This window comes from Panthera tigris, chromosome D4, assembly GCF_018350195.1.
Source record: "Panthera tigris isolate Pti1 chromosome D4, P.tigris_Pti1_mat1.1, whole genome shotgun sequence".
Taxonomy (NCBI): Eukaryota; Metazoa; Chordata; class Mammalia; order Carnivora; family Felidae; genus Panthera; species Panthera tigris.
Window position 1 is genome coordinate 36,030,861 of NC_056672.1, and position 18,222 is coordinate 36,049,082.

An 18,222-nucleotide genomic window follows, 5' to 3' on the forward strand; every position below is an offset into this window, starting at 1 on the left:
TACACACAGAAACACATATAGTATATTTTATATATATTAAATCATGTACAAGTTCAGATATAAGATCTGATTTATTCTTTATTTTGTCTTATAAACAACTTTAAATGTTCTAATGAATATCAAAGAATCTTAGAAGGCAATATGTTGTAGAAAATAATGAATGGAATCCAGAGTCAAAAGTGTTAAATATGCATCCTGGTTACTGTGTCAACTGGTTGTATAACAGGACTCTGACTTATTCGTTAACCTCTGCCTTCTAATGCTTCATATCTGAATAAGAAGGGATAGTAACATCAAAGTTGATTCTGAGGTTGTTTGAGATGATATATTCATATGTTAGTTCTCACTCCCCTCCTTAATAATGCTTTATCTCAAATTATTCCTTATGAATACGGATGCATGTTCTAAATAGTAACAAAATTGAAAAAAGATTCTCTGTGTATAAAATAATAGCACCAGGAAACATTTGAAAATAATTTTAAAGGATTTTTGAGCTCTAGTTACACACAACTCAATGATTTTGAGGAGTTTTTTTTCGGTAACAAAGCCAGATACTATTTCAAAAGGTATCTTTATGTCATGTAATAGTGATTATTGTTTGTTCTTGTTCAATTATTGTCATGTCAGGTATGTATCCTTAATAGATAATATTGGATATGCTGTCAAGTATGCTTGCTCTCATATTCAAAACTACTTTTTTTCTGTAGAATTCTATATAAAGCAGGTATCTTCAGCAAAGAATATTTGTTATGCAGATGGAGTTAGCCACATAAATGTCAAATGGCAAATTCAAATGTCTTTGTATTTTTTTAATAACAAAACAGCTCATTCAAATATGCATCACATTGTTAGATGCCAGTTTAATAATTTGAAAATGATGGTAAATGGTTTCTCAGGGTATTTCTCACAGGCTTCTACTTCAAATAAAAGGGCAAGTTAAATGGGGGCTTTTGAACTTTGTATTTAAATATGTCTCAGCAAAGCAGTTAAACATCTAGGTGACTGTGGGGTCAAATGCATGGTTTGCTATACCAGGTTTACTAATTGCTAACTCTATGACTTTGGACAGGTTATTCAAACTATGAAACTCTAATTTCCCCATTTTTAAAATAAATGTGAATGTAATTATAAAACTAAGCCCACCTATTTTATGTAAAAATGAGAAGCTACAGTACATATAAAGTATGCAGAACTAGCATTTAATAATTATTCACTGGAGTTAGTTTTATTGTCATTATTATTATTTTATTACTACTCAGACTTACCTCTCCATGAAACATTTACAGAAATGAACCACTATTTATTTTATTTATTTATTTATTTATTTATTTATTTATTTATTTATTATTTAATCTTTGTTTATTTTTGAGAGAGAGAGAGAGAGAAAAGAGCTTGAGGGGGGAGAAGCAGAGAGAGAGGGAGACACAGAATCCAAAGCAGGCTGCAGGCTCTGATCTGTCAACACAGAGCTTGAGGCGAGGCTTGAACTCACAAACCATGAGATCATAGACTGAACCGAAGTCAGATGTTTAACTGACTGAGCAACCCAGGCACCCCAGAAACCAATCACTTTTTAACCAGTCAGGTATATATAATTCTTTTGCAAAGTCATTGCACTTAACAACTTGTTTTTCAACCTGTTTATGTAACTGTTTCTCATGGGCTTTGAGTTTCTTAAGGTCTGTGAACTTGTTTCTTATTGGTTACCAGTGCCCAGCCTGTTGCTTGGCACACAGTTGTCCTGCATGCCATACTGGTTGAATAAATTGAATGATTCACTTTCATATGACAAGAAATTAGTTGCAAACATTTATATAAACACTCTGAAAAAACTTAGGGCAGCAATTTAAAAAATTTTCTTGGAGCACTTGTGTGGCTCAGTCGGTTAAACGGCCAATTTCGGCTCAGGTCATGATCTCATGATTTTGGGGGTTGGAGCCCCACGTTCAATCTCTCTCTCTCTCTCTCTCTCTCTATCTCAAAAATAAATAAACGTTGAAAAAATTTTAAGAAAAAAAATCCACTATTTTCCTAGTTATAAGAATCCTTATTTTCAGGGAGGCCTGGGTAGCTCAGTCAGTTAAGTGCTCAACTTCGGCTCAGGTCATGATCTCACAGTTAGTGGGTTCGAGCCCTGAATGGGCTCTGTGCTGACACTTCAGAACCTGGAGCCTGCTTTGAATTCTGTGTGTGTCTCTCTTTTTCTGCCCCTCCCCCACTTACACTCTGTCTCCGTCTCTCTCTCTCTCAAAAATACATAAACATTAAAAAAAAAAAAAAGAATCCTTGTTTTCATAAAACATACTTGTGTGTTAAATTCTTGATGGTTTCTACCGATGGTAGAAGGTTGGGGCAAGTGAAATTCATTTCCTGATACAAAATGTAAGAGACCTAAATGGAGAAAAACTGCAGACGTTGTATCACAGTTTCATTACATATATATGTTGATTCTTTGTAGTCTCCCTTCAATTCCCCCCCACACCTTGCCAAAACTATAACAATAAATTATTAGTAACCCTTTGAAAACTCATCACAGTGACTGGATCATGCAGAAACTAAATATCCTATTAACATTTTCTAAAACTGAGGTTGTCTCCTGTAGCAAAGGCATAGTACACAAGAATATTCTTCAAGATTCTCCCCCACCCCCACATGATGCATGGTTAATTTCATTTTGAAAATTGATTAGACTACTTGATTGATTGCAGTGATTGCTTTTCTTGTCTTGAGAAAGGAGATAACATTTATAATTCTTATTAAAAGTTGATTAGTATTTAATACTGTTAGTCTTGTTGAATGTTGCATAATAAATTTTAAAACCGAAACCTGCACGGCCAATTACTAAATATAAATACAAAGTAAATCACATCTGCACATGGTATAAAAAATTCAAAGGCATAATCTTCAGTGTTAAAACAAACCTGAAAAAAAATCTCATTAAAGGAAGTAACTCTGTGATCCTAAAAAAGCTTCTGTTGTCTTCTTTGTGGATATGTTTGTGATTTTAGCCTGGGAATGAATACAGTCTGCTTTGTTCCTAATGCACTTAAGAATCTGCATAGCATAAAACTCTACAACTATCCAATTATTTTTATTTTCTTAATGATTGTTTCTGTGATTAAAGTATACCATGAATTAAAATATGCGTGCCTTTCATGTATGGACCTAATCTACATACTCATATACTCTTTTGATACTTTGATGGAAATATTTAACAGTATTTTGAACTACATGTGCTAATAAATGGTATCCAAATTGCTGAAATAGATTATACAAAATCCTATCACTGTGAAAATATACCTATTTCCTACCCCTGTTGAACAGTTTTCAGTAGGCATAAGGTCTCACATGGTTGCTGAATGAAGGGCTTCATGACAGCGTGGTATAAGAGAATTGTGACTCTTAGGTGGTGTTTGCTTTGTGACTCTTGGCCCTGTGTTATCAGATGTTTTCAGAGAAATCAGGGCATTATTCCTTCCTTCCAGACTTAGGGTGTATTGCTTATGGTCGACCTTGGGGACCATATACATTGCATATCTTTTAAATCTGATATAAAGGAACAAAGAACCCCAAATGACTGCAGAATACTATTGAATTTGTGAGTATATTCGGGCTTAACTTTATGCAGTGACTGCCTGAGCCACCTATCCTGAATCTCATGGCCCATTGTGCAAAAGTATATCACTCTGTTGACAGCAGACAACTGAGATTAGTGGAAGTGACAACGCACATGTGCAGGAGTGCCAAATAGGCAGAAGAAAATGAGCAAAAGGGAAATGAAGTGACCTCCTAGCGGCAGATGAACATGACTCAATCAGCAATGGAAATCAATGAACTGAAAGGAACGGGCTGGGCAAACCAATGAAAGAATAATGCACTGACCAGTGAACTTTGTCCCCTTTTGTATTCTCGTCTGGCTGTAGCAACCTACATATCCAAGCATATCTCTTGCAGATTATTCTAGCCTTTCCATACCTATTTACATTCTCAGCTGCCTCTAGCTCCCACGCTACTATACATCAGTGTCTGTGCACAACTTAAAGTGTCAGAAGGTGATGCAAGAGTCATTCCCCTCATTCTCCACGGAAATCGACCAGAGGGAAGACTTCATTGGAAAGCCTCACTATCCAAAATATGGCCGAGTGGATATTAGCAGAAAATGTTTAAAGTGAGTGTCGTGTCCAAGACCTCCAAGCAAGTTTCAGCTTTGCTGTGAAGTTGTAGGTCTCTGTCATTTACTTAAACTTTGAACTTCCATTTTAAAGGACAGCATATACAGGCAGCTTAAACAACTACAGTGTGTTAGACAATATGCTAGAAATGGTCTCATGTCTTCCAGGATTCTAGAGTTTCCAACTTTTATATTATCAGTGGTGAATTAAGCAAATGTTATCACTGAAGGAAAGGACGTCATTTTGTTTCAAGAACCAGTACGACTTGTGAAGTCAATTGAGCAGTGAGACAAGATTTCTGGATTTATGCTTGTGAACCATAGTAATAATAAGCAGCTCGTGGGAAAGAAGAATTCCACAAATTTAGCTAATGACCATGAGATTAAGTCCTGGAGATGTGGAATTTTGTGTTCTGCCTTGTAATGTGTGGTCTTCCTATTCTGCTTCCTATTCTTCACCAGAGATGCTGGCTGTTTCCTCAGATCCTTGTGAGACTACAGTAAGAACAGTTTCCTTGAAAGGATCTTAAATTCTATATTAAATTTTAAAATAAAATGTAAAATATTGTGACTGGGAAAATAGCAACAATATGTACATACAAGCACAGTTAACAAAGGGAACAAACAGAGCCTTTTTTTTTCAGCCTACAAAAAAATAAAACAAATTTATGGGCAGACCCAATATTCTGTCACATTCTGTGATTCTAGTTGAGCTGTTTTGCTCTCATTTCTCAGCAGGAAATGATTTTTTTTTCTGATTAGTAATGCTGTGAACATTGATTAAATATTTTAACCTGTTAACATTTCTGTTTGTTTTCATGTTTCCAGTCTGTTGTCTTGATTCTTTCCTTAAGTGCACTGAATATACCTAGATGGCCTGGTTATGACTCGGGATTCTTGGTAACTCCCATCAAAACTAGCAAAGTGGCTCATTTGAGAATAAATGCTCAAAATATGGTTTTTGTTAAAGTTGCTAATGAATTGCCTAACTTGCATTATTTACCAATGATAATAATGTATAACATTTAATATGTATTTTAAACTTTACTAAATTCTATGAGTTGATTTTTCAGTTTTACAATGTAAGAATGCCAGGATGCAGAACATGAAAGTCAATTGCCTTTGATTTCAAGACTTCTAACTGTAAGGACCAGAGCCTTCAGCTTCTCTGTGCAGCTGGTCCTTGAGAAAAGGAAATCTTAAGTGTAGCGTTCCTATGACAATGAAGGTCCTTCTTAGTGAGGCTGTTCTGAGAGTAATTCCTTCTTTAGCTTCAGGAGCCTTCTTGTTTGGTCTGAGTGTCTTTCTTTAGAGAAGGGGATCCCCGTCAGCTCATATTGCTGGTGAAGTTAATTTTATCCCTTGATATCATCTGTGGATGGCTATTCTCAAAAGGAATTCTTGCAGAGCTCAAAGTCTATTCTCTATGACCTAACCTATTGGTTTTTAATTTTTTCAAATTCTTGTGGGTTTTGCTTATTTGGCATATTTTTTTTCAAAATATAATTTGAAAACAAAACAGACAGTGTAACTCTTTAATCTGAAGCAATAGAGTGAAGGGACAGGAAACCTGCTCCCTCAAAGCTTTAGACCTGTGGCCCCTTTACCACTGGGTTCCAGCATTCTGCACACTGCTGACTTATGTGAATTCAAAGTTGATTCTTTTCTGTGAAGTGTGATTATAAAGTTTTCACATATTAATTATTTTATGCAAATTAGAAAGCAAAATGGGGTTAATCAGACATCCAGGCAAGGGTTCCTTTTCTCTTTTTCTAAGGATACAGTGATATGTACTTTTATTAAACATATGTTGCTTCCTATTTTAGGTGGGGTGTAGCACATGGCAGAGTATCAATTTTGGCTCCAAATGTAATTAAATTCAAATCTACTATATTTATGATCTTTGATGAGTTCTTAACTGGATTATTAGGTTTCTTTTCATAAAGAAGTGGTAAAACAATTTATCTGACAAGGGATTGTTTGTGGCTATAACTAATAAAATGTGTGTAAAATGTCCAGCAGAGTTAGTGCCAAGGCATATAAGGTATGCTTATGGTTACTCACATTCTTTGTGCTAATAAATTGTACAAGAGGGTAGAATACTATTTAAAAATACATAGATATTACTTTTACAAAAAACAACTAAAAGCAGCATTAATTCAACACAATTTGCATTCATTTGCTTCTATTTCAATCACCATTTTTATACCCTAAACCCAGGACAAGCAGCCAAGATACAGTGGAAACAGAAGCAGAAGGACATCACTCTCATGAAGATATCAGTCTAGAGGGGGTAAAGAGCTACAGATCAAATAATCACACAAATGAAGTTAAAATTATAACTGGGGGGGGGGGGGGCGCCTGGGTGGCTCAGTCGGTTAAGCGGCCGACTTCGGCTCAGGTCATGATCTTGCGGTCCGTGAGTTCAAGCCCCGCGTTGGGCTCTGTGCTGACAGCTCAGAGCCTGGAGCCTGTTTCAGATTCTGTGTCTCCCTCTCTCTGACCCTCCCCCGTTCATGCTCTGTCTCTCTCTGTCTCAAAAATAAATAAACGTTAAAAAAAAATTAAAAAAAAAATTATAACTAGGATAGTAATCCAAGGTCAAAAGAAATCACCAGAGGAAATACCAGATGTGAAGAATGAGTAGAAGTTAACCGGTGAGGAGAAAAACAACTGTAGCTGGAATGAGATAAATAAGACATGTTAAAACAGGTATAGTAGCAATACGAATAGAAGGCTTCCAGGTAAATGAACACTTGAGCAGGCGCTTTGTCCAGGACTCAAGCAACAAAATTACTTGGAGCTAGTAAATACTAGCATTGTGCAAGCAAAGTGGTAGAAGACTGTGGGTTATATGCAGGCTGTCGCCTTAGGAAAACATGCAGTCAATTAGTTATTAGCACGAAGTTATTTCAAAGATGTCATTCTGTGGGTTAATCTTGAAAGGGACAAGTGTATAAAGGATGGATAGGACACCTGTCAGATGGGACTAGAAGGGATATTTAAAAAGGAGCCTCTGAGGATAGAATGGTGATGATTACTGACCAGGGGCTGTTGACCAGAGTCAGACAAGGCGATTGAAGAAAAGAACATCCCTGGAAGCAAACACATCATTGCTGGAAAGCTGACAGAACACAAGTCCTTGGTTAATTGGAACTAAACTTTCGGGGAATGAATCCCTGTTAAGGCATGACTGCATGCACTCAATTTTGAGTACTTTTCAAAACAAACACAACTCACTATATCCCATCCAGTGCGATCCAGCTTGTAACACAATTTAGCTATTGGTTGACCATGAGAATGGAAAAAGCAAACTTTATCTTTTATCCCTCTTTGCATAGAATGTGATGATTACTGCCATTAAGTAGAAATATTATTTGTTGGTAAAATGTTGAAAAAATAAGAAATAGCAGATAATGCCCGAAGGTAATATGTTTCTCTAAGATGTTAAAAGAATTAAGTATATTTATTTACATTATAATGTTAGCTTTTAATAAGCAGGATATAAAATTTTATGAGCAGATCAAAATTATCTATGCATAAAATATATCATAAATGATAAGGACATATTAGCAATGACTGCCATTCAGTGGTAGAAGTACATGCACACACACACACACACACACACACACACACAGATGTATGTAATTTTTTTTAACTTTCTAGGATTTTGAACTTTTTCTAGTTAAGGTATTACTAAGAATTACCCTTTCTAGAAAGGTAATACTTCTTTAACTAGAAAAAAAAGTAATACAAATAACTGAAAATTAAGATGATATTAAAAACAATTCTCTCGGAGAAAGGAAAACACATTTAGAAATCTGAAAGTATTTTATTAAATTTATCTTACTAAAATTTAATTAGGTGACTAACTCAGTCAAAGTCAGACACAATTTTATCACAATTTCAAGATTTTCAAGTGAGTTCAAAGAAGCAATGATATTTGTGGGAATAGTACTGACATGTTGTATACTTAGCTTACTCAATGTGACTATGTTTTCAAATATCCTTAAAATTGCTTGAATATTTGTTAATGCATTTGATAAAATTTAACATGTGGGGTTTATCTGCAAAGATAATGGGCTCTTTAATTCCACATGTGTCATGTTGATCTCTCTGTGTGAACACAGGCCAACATTTCCTAATTCACCATAGGATGTCAACTTTTGCACTTGAACATCTGCTGTATAAAACATAAAGGTCTCTCTAAGAATACCTGGGGTCCAGGGTCTTGCAAGTAAGTTTAGCCTTGAGTTTTTGCTAGCACACCTCTGCCAAAAACCTAGCTAACACAAATGCTACAAAATAAGGTAATCTGAAAAACAAGCTATTATTTATTCTGCCTTCTGTGTTATGTCCTATCTTTGCATACATTTGATCACAAAGATTTGGCTTAGTTGCCTATAGATCTTCATTAACTTGATTTACAGTTAGAGTATGTTTACCAGGTAGCAGAATATTTGTGGTAGACAGAATTCTGGATTCCCTAATCTTTGCCCCTTGATGCCATACTTGTAGATATGTTAGGCTACATGGCTAAAAGGACTTTGTTTATGGAATTGGGGTATAGACTTTAAAATAGGGAGATTATCCAGGATTACCTGGGTGGGTTCAATCTAACCACTTGAGTCCTAAAAGCAGAAAAATTTCTCCAGTTCAGTCCGTCAAAAAGATGTGGCAGAAAAAGAGGAAGGGCAGAGGAGGCAAAAGGAGAAGTCAGAGAGAGTCTAAACAAAGGGGAAGGCCTTGAGACAAGTTGCTGGCTCTGGAGATGCAGAAAAGGCCCAGAAGCTGGGGAATGCAAGTGGCCTACACATGCTGAGAATAACTTTTGGCCAAGAGCCAGTAAAGAAACAGGGATCTCATTCTACAATCACAAGGAACTGAATTCTGTCACCAACCTTAATGAACTTGGAAATGGATTCTCCCCAAAGCCTCAAGTCCTGCCTACACCTTACTTTCTGCCTTGAATATTCCATCTGAACCACACTGTACTCAGACTTGTGACCTGCAGAACTCTGAGATAATGCATTTCTATTGTTTCAAACCACTACGCTTGTGGTATTTTTTTAAAAACAGAGACAATAGAAAACTCATACAGTGTTCTACCTCTGATTTTTATGTGGGGCAAGTATAAGAATGGTCATATGCAGAGTACACTTTTGCTAAATATATAAGATCTTTGATTACTCTTGCACAAGAAAATATATGATATGGCCCTATTATATGTAACAATAGTAAAACGTTATTACTTATCTCATCACCAACAGAATGAAAAGGTAACCCATGAATTGGGAGAAAATATTTGCAAATTACATACTCAGTAAGGGGTTAATATCCAAAATATACAAGGAATTGATACAACTTACTAGCAAAAAACAAAAAGTATGAAAACAAACAAAAGCATCAAAACAAAACAACTATACAAATAGTACAATTAAGATGGGCAATGTATTATACATATACATATACATGTATATATGTTGTACATATATTTGTATATATGCTTGTATTATATACCTATAAGTGTATAATCTCACTTATATGTGGAATGTAAAAACAAACAAACGCAGAAGCAAACAAAGAAAAAAACCCTGAATTCGTAAATACAGAGACTAGATTGATGGCTGCCAGAGGTGGTGGGTAGGGTTATGGGTGAAATGGGTAAAGACAGTCAAAAGACACAAACTTCCATTTATAAAATAAATAAGTCATGGAGTGTAATGTAAAAAACAAAACAAAACAAACCTGTATTTTGTGACATGGATGAACCTGGAGGGCATTATGCCAACCAAGTGAGCAAACCAAACAAGACAAATACTCTGTGATATGACTTATGTGTGGAATCTTAAAAAACCCAAAAATACAAAAAAAGCTGAACAGCAACAACAACAACAAAAACAAGTGGTTTCCTGGGCTGGGGGTGAAGGAAATAGGAAGAAATCGGAAAAAAATGTATAAAATTTCAGTTATAAGATGAATAAGGTCTGAAGACCTAACGTATGATACGATAACTATAGTTGATAACACTGTATTATACAATCGAAATTTGTTAAGGGAATAGAACTTAAACATTCTCACCAGGAAAAAAAAAAAGCTACAGGATATGTTAATTAACTCAATGGGGTGGAATCTTTCACAATGTGTATGTATATCAAAAGATCACATTTACACTTTAAATACTTTACAATTTTGTCATGTATACTTTAATAAAGTTGAAAACATAATATCACTTATCTTACATGAAAATAATTGCCAAATAGATTCGAAATAAATATAAAATAAAAATAATTTGCTTAAAGTATAAATAAAATACAGGTGAATATTGATCAGTGTCTAGAATTTGGAGTTTTTTCTAAACTTAATGATGGAGTGTGCCACCAGAAAAAAAAATAGGTGGAAATATAGCATTTAGTGTGATAAAAAATACATCAGAAAAACAAAAAGAAATGCCATAAAGCCAACTGGAAAAAATAATAAAAGTAGATATGGTAATAAAAGTATGATGTCCTTAATGCACAATTACTTATTTATTAAATATTTATTAAATATGTACTATGTACTGGCATTAGTCTGGGAGTTTTACACATTTAAAATTGATTAAAATTTATTAAATTTTATTAAATATTTACTAGGTACTGGCATCATTCTAGGAGTTTTACACATCTAAACTGATTTAAATTGAAATTTTACAACATGATTGTCATCAATTTTCAGATGAGAAGAAATGGAAGTAACAGAGAGATTAACTTACCTAAGACCATATTAATAGTGATGGCCATTGGGGGACACTAATGAACCCAGCCAGGTGGCTCAGCTCCACAGTCCACATGCTGTCTTGCCACTCGGTATTTATAGGGAACAGGACCGGCTATATTAATTGGTGGATCCCAGTGCAACATGAAAATGCGAGGTCCCTTATTCAAACAGCAGAAGGGAAAGCACCATTAAAGACACTAACATATAAAACTTTTCCTTTTCTTGCATGGTTTCTGTCTCCTCATGGCATTTTGTATTTGTGTCAAATGCCAAGGTAGAGAAGAATTTTTTTTTCAATTAGTACAAAATTTACCATCAGTTGTTATATTGTGAAATTCCAGTTTTAAATGTAAATATTAGAGAATTTAACTTGTATATGGAATCACCAAAATTACACTATTAGTATTTGGGGGCTTACTACAGAGTTTGGCTCAAGCTGGCTAGAAAAGTCAAATATAAACAGGACTCAACAACATTGGACACACAGAGTAGACTCAGGGAGCGGTCCTGAGGACATGGGGATACTGGTACACAAGTGAAGACCATTATGACTTCCAGTTCCAACCTTCCTACTAAACCACCTGTCAGAAGAACCATGCATCTGTTGGGGCAGAGTTGAGCCATCCCTCCCTTGGGCTCAATACCCAAACACACTGCAGCAACTCACAGTGGACAGGTGACCCTCAAGTGCATTTCAACCTCTATGCTAAGATACCCTAGCTACCTGGATCAGGGTGGGAAAGAGGCCTTTCCTCACGGAATTACTCACTGAACATATCATGCCACAGCCATTCCAGGGAAGTGATAGCCACCATTAGCCTTGCCATCAGATGCTGTGGTGTGGACACACCAGACCCTGACTCTTCTTTTGCCTGTGCCCAGCCATTATCAGTCATGGAAGACAGTAACAGACTGGGAAGGGATGTGGAGGCACAGGCTGGGTAGACCGGGTGCCAAGAAGCAGGGGAGGGAAGCAGGCAACTAAAACCCTCTAGGGTGGGGCGCCTGGGTGGCTCAGTTGGTTAGGCGACCCACTTTGGCTCAGGTCATGATCTCACAGTTTGTGAGTTTGAGCCCTACATTGGGCTCTGTGCTGACAGCTCAGAGCCTGGAGCCTACTTCAGATTCTGTGTCTCCCCTTCTTTCTGTCCCTCCCCTGCTCACACTCTCTGTCTCTCTGTCTCTCAATGATAAATAAATGTTAAAAAAAAAAAAAAAAAAAAAAGACCTTCTAGGGCAATTGGAATGTAGTAGGAAGCATGCTATGCATGGCTGAGGCTTTTGGCTCCCAGGGTCTGCCTCATTGTCCCATTGGATTTTACTTGTAAAACACTTATAAAACATAAAATTAAAATGCCAAGGTATTTTGACTTTTGGGTTGATGACATCAGAACATGAAACTTCTAAGAAGGGGGCCTGTGCAACTTCCCTGGTCACATTCCCATAAATTTGGACTGCATACAGTTTCCCTTCATTTCTTGATTATATTAAAATAACAGTAATAAAACAAGCAAAGAATAAAATAGTAGTAGCTAAGAAAATGAAAAGAGGGTCAGCAGATTATAACTTGCAAGTTTGCATTATCAATATATGATCTAATATAATATCTGACTTTCCCTATTTCCATCTGCCAGGTATTGTATATTTGAAATCTCATGTAACCAAACAATCATTTGATGAGATAGATAGAACACTAAACTCATTTATGAATGAGAAAACATGCACATAAAAGTTATTTAACTTCTCAAGGACATAAAAGTTGTAAGTTAAATCTTATCAATTGAACTCCAGAGGCTGAGCTCTTAAATACAAATGATAATGGCTCTCAGGATGAAATAAAGTGGATAAAGAATAAGAAAACTAGCACATTTTCCCACATTTAGTGGGAAAGTAAATTGCAACAAATTTCTTAAAGGACAATTTGGAAATAAGAAAGCCTAAACATTTTATATACATTTGCACCTTATAATGCCATTTTTAGGAATGTATTATTTTAAAAAAAATCAAGGATACCATTTCAGTTTTCTATTGCTCCATAACAAAGCATCCCAAAATTCAGTGACTATATACAAGTATATTGTCTGGTTTGCTTTTGGCACAGTCATCATCATGTTTTTGGTGTTTGCAGTTTGTTGAGTTTGGATCTATGGATTTATAGTTATCACCAAATTTGGAAAAGTTTTACCTATTATTTCTTCAAATAGTTTTCTCTCTCCTTTGATCCCCCCCCCCATTTGAAGAATCCAGACACATTTATATTAGTTCCTTGAAGTTATCTCCCAGAATACTGATGCTCTATTCATTTGTGTTTCCTTTCTATCTGTGTTTAATTTTGGACAGTTTCAATTGCTACAGATTAAAGTCCACCAATCTTTTTTTTTTTTTTCTTTTGTGTTGTCTAATAAGCTGTTTTTCCCTTCGGAGGTATTTTTCTCTCAGACATTGTTGTTTTTATCTTAGAATTTTAATGTGTCTTTTTTTCCAAAATGTCTTCCCTGCCTCTACATGATATACTCTACTTTTTTACTATCTTCTTGAACACAGAGAATCTAGTTATAGTAATTTTCTTAATGTCTTTTCCTACTAATTTTAACATCTGTGTCATTTCTGAAACAGTTTCACTTGATCAAATTTTTAAATAACTGGATTATATTATTTCATGGCATGCCTAGTAATTTTTTTATTGGACGCCACACATGGTGTATTATACCTTGGCAGGTGCTATATGTTTTTGAATTTCTGTGTATACTCTTGAGCTTTATTCTGTGATATAGTTAAGAATATTGAAAACAGTTTTACACTTCTGAATCTTATAAGAATTATTAGGGGATGAGGTGCCTGGGTAGCTCAGTTGGTTGAGCATCCAATTCTTGGTTTTGGCTCAGGTCATGATCTCATGGTTCATGAGTTTGAGCCCCACGTCAGGCTCCATGCTGACATTGAGGAGCCTGCTTGGGATTCTCTCTCTCTCCCTCTTTCTGCCTTTCCCTGTTTTTTTTTTTTTTCTCTCTGCCTCTCTCTCAAAATAAATAAACTTAAAAAAAGAATTATTAGGGGATATTTGAGGGGTCTTTATTTTACATCTATTTTTTCTCCACCACTGAGGCAAAATCTTTCTAAGTCCTCTACTCAATACCCCATGAACTATGAGTTTTTCCCCTGAACAGGTAGGGATTGGGAGTGTAGCCACTTTTATGCGAACTCAAGATATTGTTCCTTCTAATCCTTCAGGTGATCCTTTCCCTACCTTCAGGTAGGGTGCTCATGTGCAGATGTTGACTTTGAACTCGGCAGAAGACTCATGGGGAATCTTCTGGCAGATATCTATACTTTTTTTTTCTTTGTGAAACTCTCCATATCTGATATTTTCCACAGAAAATGATAATTTCCTGGCGTTTCTAGACTCTCAATTTCAAATCCTCAACCCCAGGACACCAGTGGGCTATACTTTGGTTCTCTTGCTCTATGCTATATCCTGAGAACTCTCTCCAGGCTCTAAGCTAAGGTAATTATATAGTTTCCCATGTTTGTTTCCTCTCACTCGGGGACCATTTCCTGATGTACAATATCTTCAAAATCATTATTGCATATATATTTTTTCTACTAAGATTGGTAAAAGTACCAACTCTCAGTTATAAGGTAAAAAAGTCTGAGAATCAAATGTGCAACCTGATGACTATAATTGATGACACTGCACTGTATAATTGAAATTTTCTAAGGGAGTAGAACTTAAGTGTTCTCACCAAATAATAATAATAATAATAAATATATGAGGTGATGGGTGTATTAACTAATGAGATGGGAGGAATTATTTTACAATGCATATCAGTTCATCACAATGCACACTTTTATCTCACTCATAGTTTGATGGATTAAGAGTTTTGGGACAGCTCCAGTAGGCAGTTTATCTTTCACTGACATAGTGTTAACAGGGAATGCGGGGCTGAAGAATCTAATTCCACTGTTTTTTTCACTAACATGTCTGGAGCCTCAGTATTTCTCTTTCCCTTTCACTCTTGCTCTCTTTTCTTCCAGCATCCTTTAGTGCATTACCTTATGGCTTGAGCTTTTTACATCATGCATGGTCTGGGAATTGTTGAACGGCTTGGAAGATGATGCAAAACCCTATGTGCAAAACCCTTGGTGCAAAACCCTGTGAGTGAATGTTCTAGGAAATCAAAGTGGAACACACGAGACTTCTTCTGACTAAGCCTTGGAACCCACACCATAGCACAAGTAGTTTTTGCCACATTCTGTTTGTTGCAAGTGAGTCACAGGGACTGCCAAAATTCAAGTGGATAGTATGACACAAGGACATAAATATGGGAAGGTGTGGCCCTTAAGAGCTATAGGAAGTTATTTTTAGAGAGTAGTTACCACAGATGCAATAAGGAATATGTAGAAAAATAAGATGTCTTATTTGAAGATAGCTATTCCTACTTGCATCATTCAAAAAGAGCTGTTTTAAAGCCTCTAATTTAGTCCTTGTTTCCTTTAAAAAAATAACATGTGAAACTTCAATATCACTATCAATTTACTAAACTGCTGAGCACATGAAACAATGCTTGATGAGTGAATGAGTATCTCATGAATGGAAGAATTAGCTGATTTTCCTCTTCACCTGTTTTTCTGGATGTTCAGAAATGAATTTATCTCAGATCACAATAGAATTTGCCTAGGTACTTGGGATACTTACCCACTACAGGTTTTTTTTTTTTAATTTATTTTTCATTTTAGTTTAATCATCTAGTTCTATACTAAATTCACTTGAATTCTGTGTCAAATGTTTTTTATTGGTTGGGGGTGGTAGAAGGGGAAGTAAATAATGAGTTTATTAAAGAATTTAAAAAAAACCTTGACTCTTAAGAAAGATGTTCAGTTTTATTTTGAGGATGATTATTAATTACCTAAAGAATCAGGCCTTAGATATAATATTTTAAATAACTCAAAACCAAATAGTAACTTTTTATAAAATACAATTGATTTCCTGATGTATGCTCCTTAAGTATTTTTTTTTACTTGACCTGACATCCAAATTCATGCTGCTTTTCACTTCATGTTTAGATGAGGTACACATAATATAGCCAAAATGTGTAGATAACCACTCACTGTGATTCTCACCCTCTCTACTGCAACACAGGATTAAAGGATCATTTTAGACTCATGTACTGATCATACTTTCACCATTTGCAGTACTTAATTAGACTTTCACATCATAGAATCTATAGGCATTTATATTCAGTAAATGAAGTACACATATATATGCACAGACACATTTACATGAATTCAACAGAAGTGCTAAGAAAGAATGAATGACAGCCTTGCACTGTTGTTCAAACTTTTCAGTCATTGAAGAAATAGAATTTATTGGTTGGAAATGGTTATTATCAAAAGAAAACATAATTATAAAGATGCAAATAAGCTGTGTCAATCTTTTAGTAAAGAAATCATTTTACAATAAGATACTATGTCACACCCTTTAAAATGAATATTATTTAAAAAAAGAACACAGAAAATAAATGTAGGAGAAATTAGAACACTTGTACGTTGTTGGTGGGAATATAAAATGGAATAACAGCTATGGAAAACAGTATTGTGATTCCTTCAAAAGTTAAAAATAGAATTACTGTATGATCCAGCAATTCCACTTCAGGGTATGTGCCGAAAAGAAATGAAAGCTGGATTTCAAAGAGATATTTTTATACCTAAATTCACAGCAGGATTATTCACAGTATGTGAAAGCAACCCATCTGTCCATTGAGAAATAAATGGTTACACATAATGTGAGCTATACATACAATGGAAGATTATTCAGTCTCAAAGAGGAAGGAAATCTAAGGTGTTACAACATGGGCAATCCTTGAGGACATTATGCTAAGTGACATAAGGCAGTCACATGCAGACAGCTACTGCGTGATTCCATTTATATGAGGTATACAAGAGCAGTCATAATCATAAATACAGCACAATTGTAGTTTCGGCATGCTCAGGAAAGGTGGGAATAGGGAATTATTGTTTAATGACTATAGTTTCAATTTTAAAATATGAAAAGAGGGGCGCCTGGGTGGCTCAGTCGGTTGAATGTCTGACTCCGGCTCAGGTCGCGATCTTGGGGTCTGTGAGTTCGAGCCCCGCATCGGGCTATTATGCCGACAGCTCAGAGCCTGGAGCCTGTTTTGGATTCTGTGTCTTCCTCTCTCTCTGACCTCCCTCGTTCATGCTCTGTCTCTCCCTGTCTCAAAAAAATAAATAAACCTTAAAAAAATTTATTTTAAAAATAAAAAAAAATATGAAAAGAGTTCTGGGCTTACCAAACATGGTAGCACACACACACACACACACACACACACAAATAAACTGTACACTAAAGTGGTTATGATGATAAATTTGATGTTATGTGTACTTTACCACAATAATAAAAATTGGGGAAAAAGTTGCTGGAATATATTTAGTATGCATTTTTTTCTGGAGGATAGGTGTATTCATCATTGTAAAATCTCTATTCCCAAAGCTCAAATTTATTTTGGCAAAAACAGAAGTAAAAATTTAAATTATTTAATATTAATATTTACAATTTAAAATGATAGTTCATTCATTTAAAAATGGAAATAAAAGTACATCTGTACTTATTATATGAAGGTGGCACTTCTCAAACATTCACAGAGTAAACTATGTCCTGTGACATGCATTCCATCTATAAATTCTTATAAATGTATGAATAATTTTTTTGGTATTGCTTCTTTTCTTTAATTTTTTTTTCTTTATTTAGCAATAAAGTGCATGTTCCTGTTTGACTAGACGACTGATGTTCAAGTATTTGCTTTATAACTAGCAGAGCATAAAATTATTACAGTTTTTTGTCCCTTAATTGACCAAAGCTGCAACATCTGTCATTTTGTGGGAATCAAATTTCATCTTCAAAAGCAGCATGAACAGTCTGGCACAGGCACATCAGTATCACTTCAGTTTAATCTTCTTGCCCATCCTCCTCTTCCCTTTTTTTTTTTTTTTTTTTTTTTTTGCTAGTCACCTTTCCCTCTTCAAATCTCCCTTTCTCCACAAAGTTCACCTTGGTAGACCCACATTGAATCTTGTCTGGCTATTGATTCTGCAGTGTGCCGGCTTAGTATTTCAAGGTCATTTATAATTGCATGTAGAATTTTTGTATCTCCTCTCCATCATTTTCCCTTCCCCAAAGAATAAAATGTTCTGTCAAGTAGCCACACTGACACACTGTGAACTAGAGAACTAAAACCATCATGATCATTAAAAAAGGTGTGGTAGTAGGAATT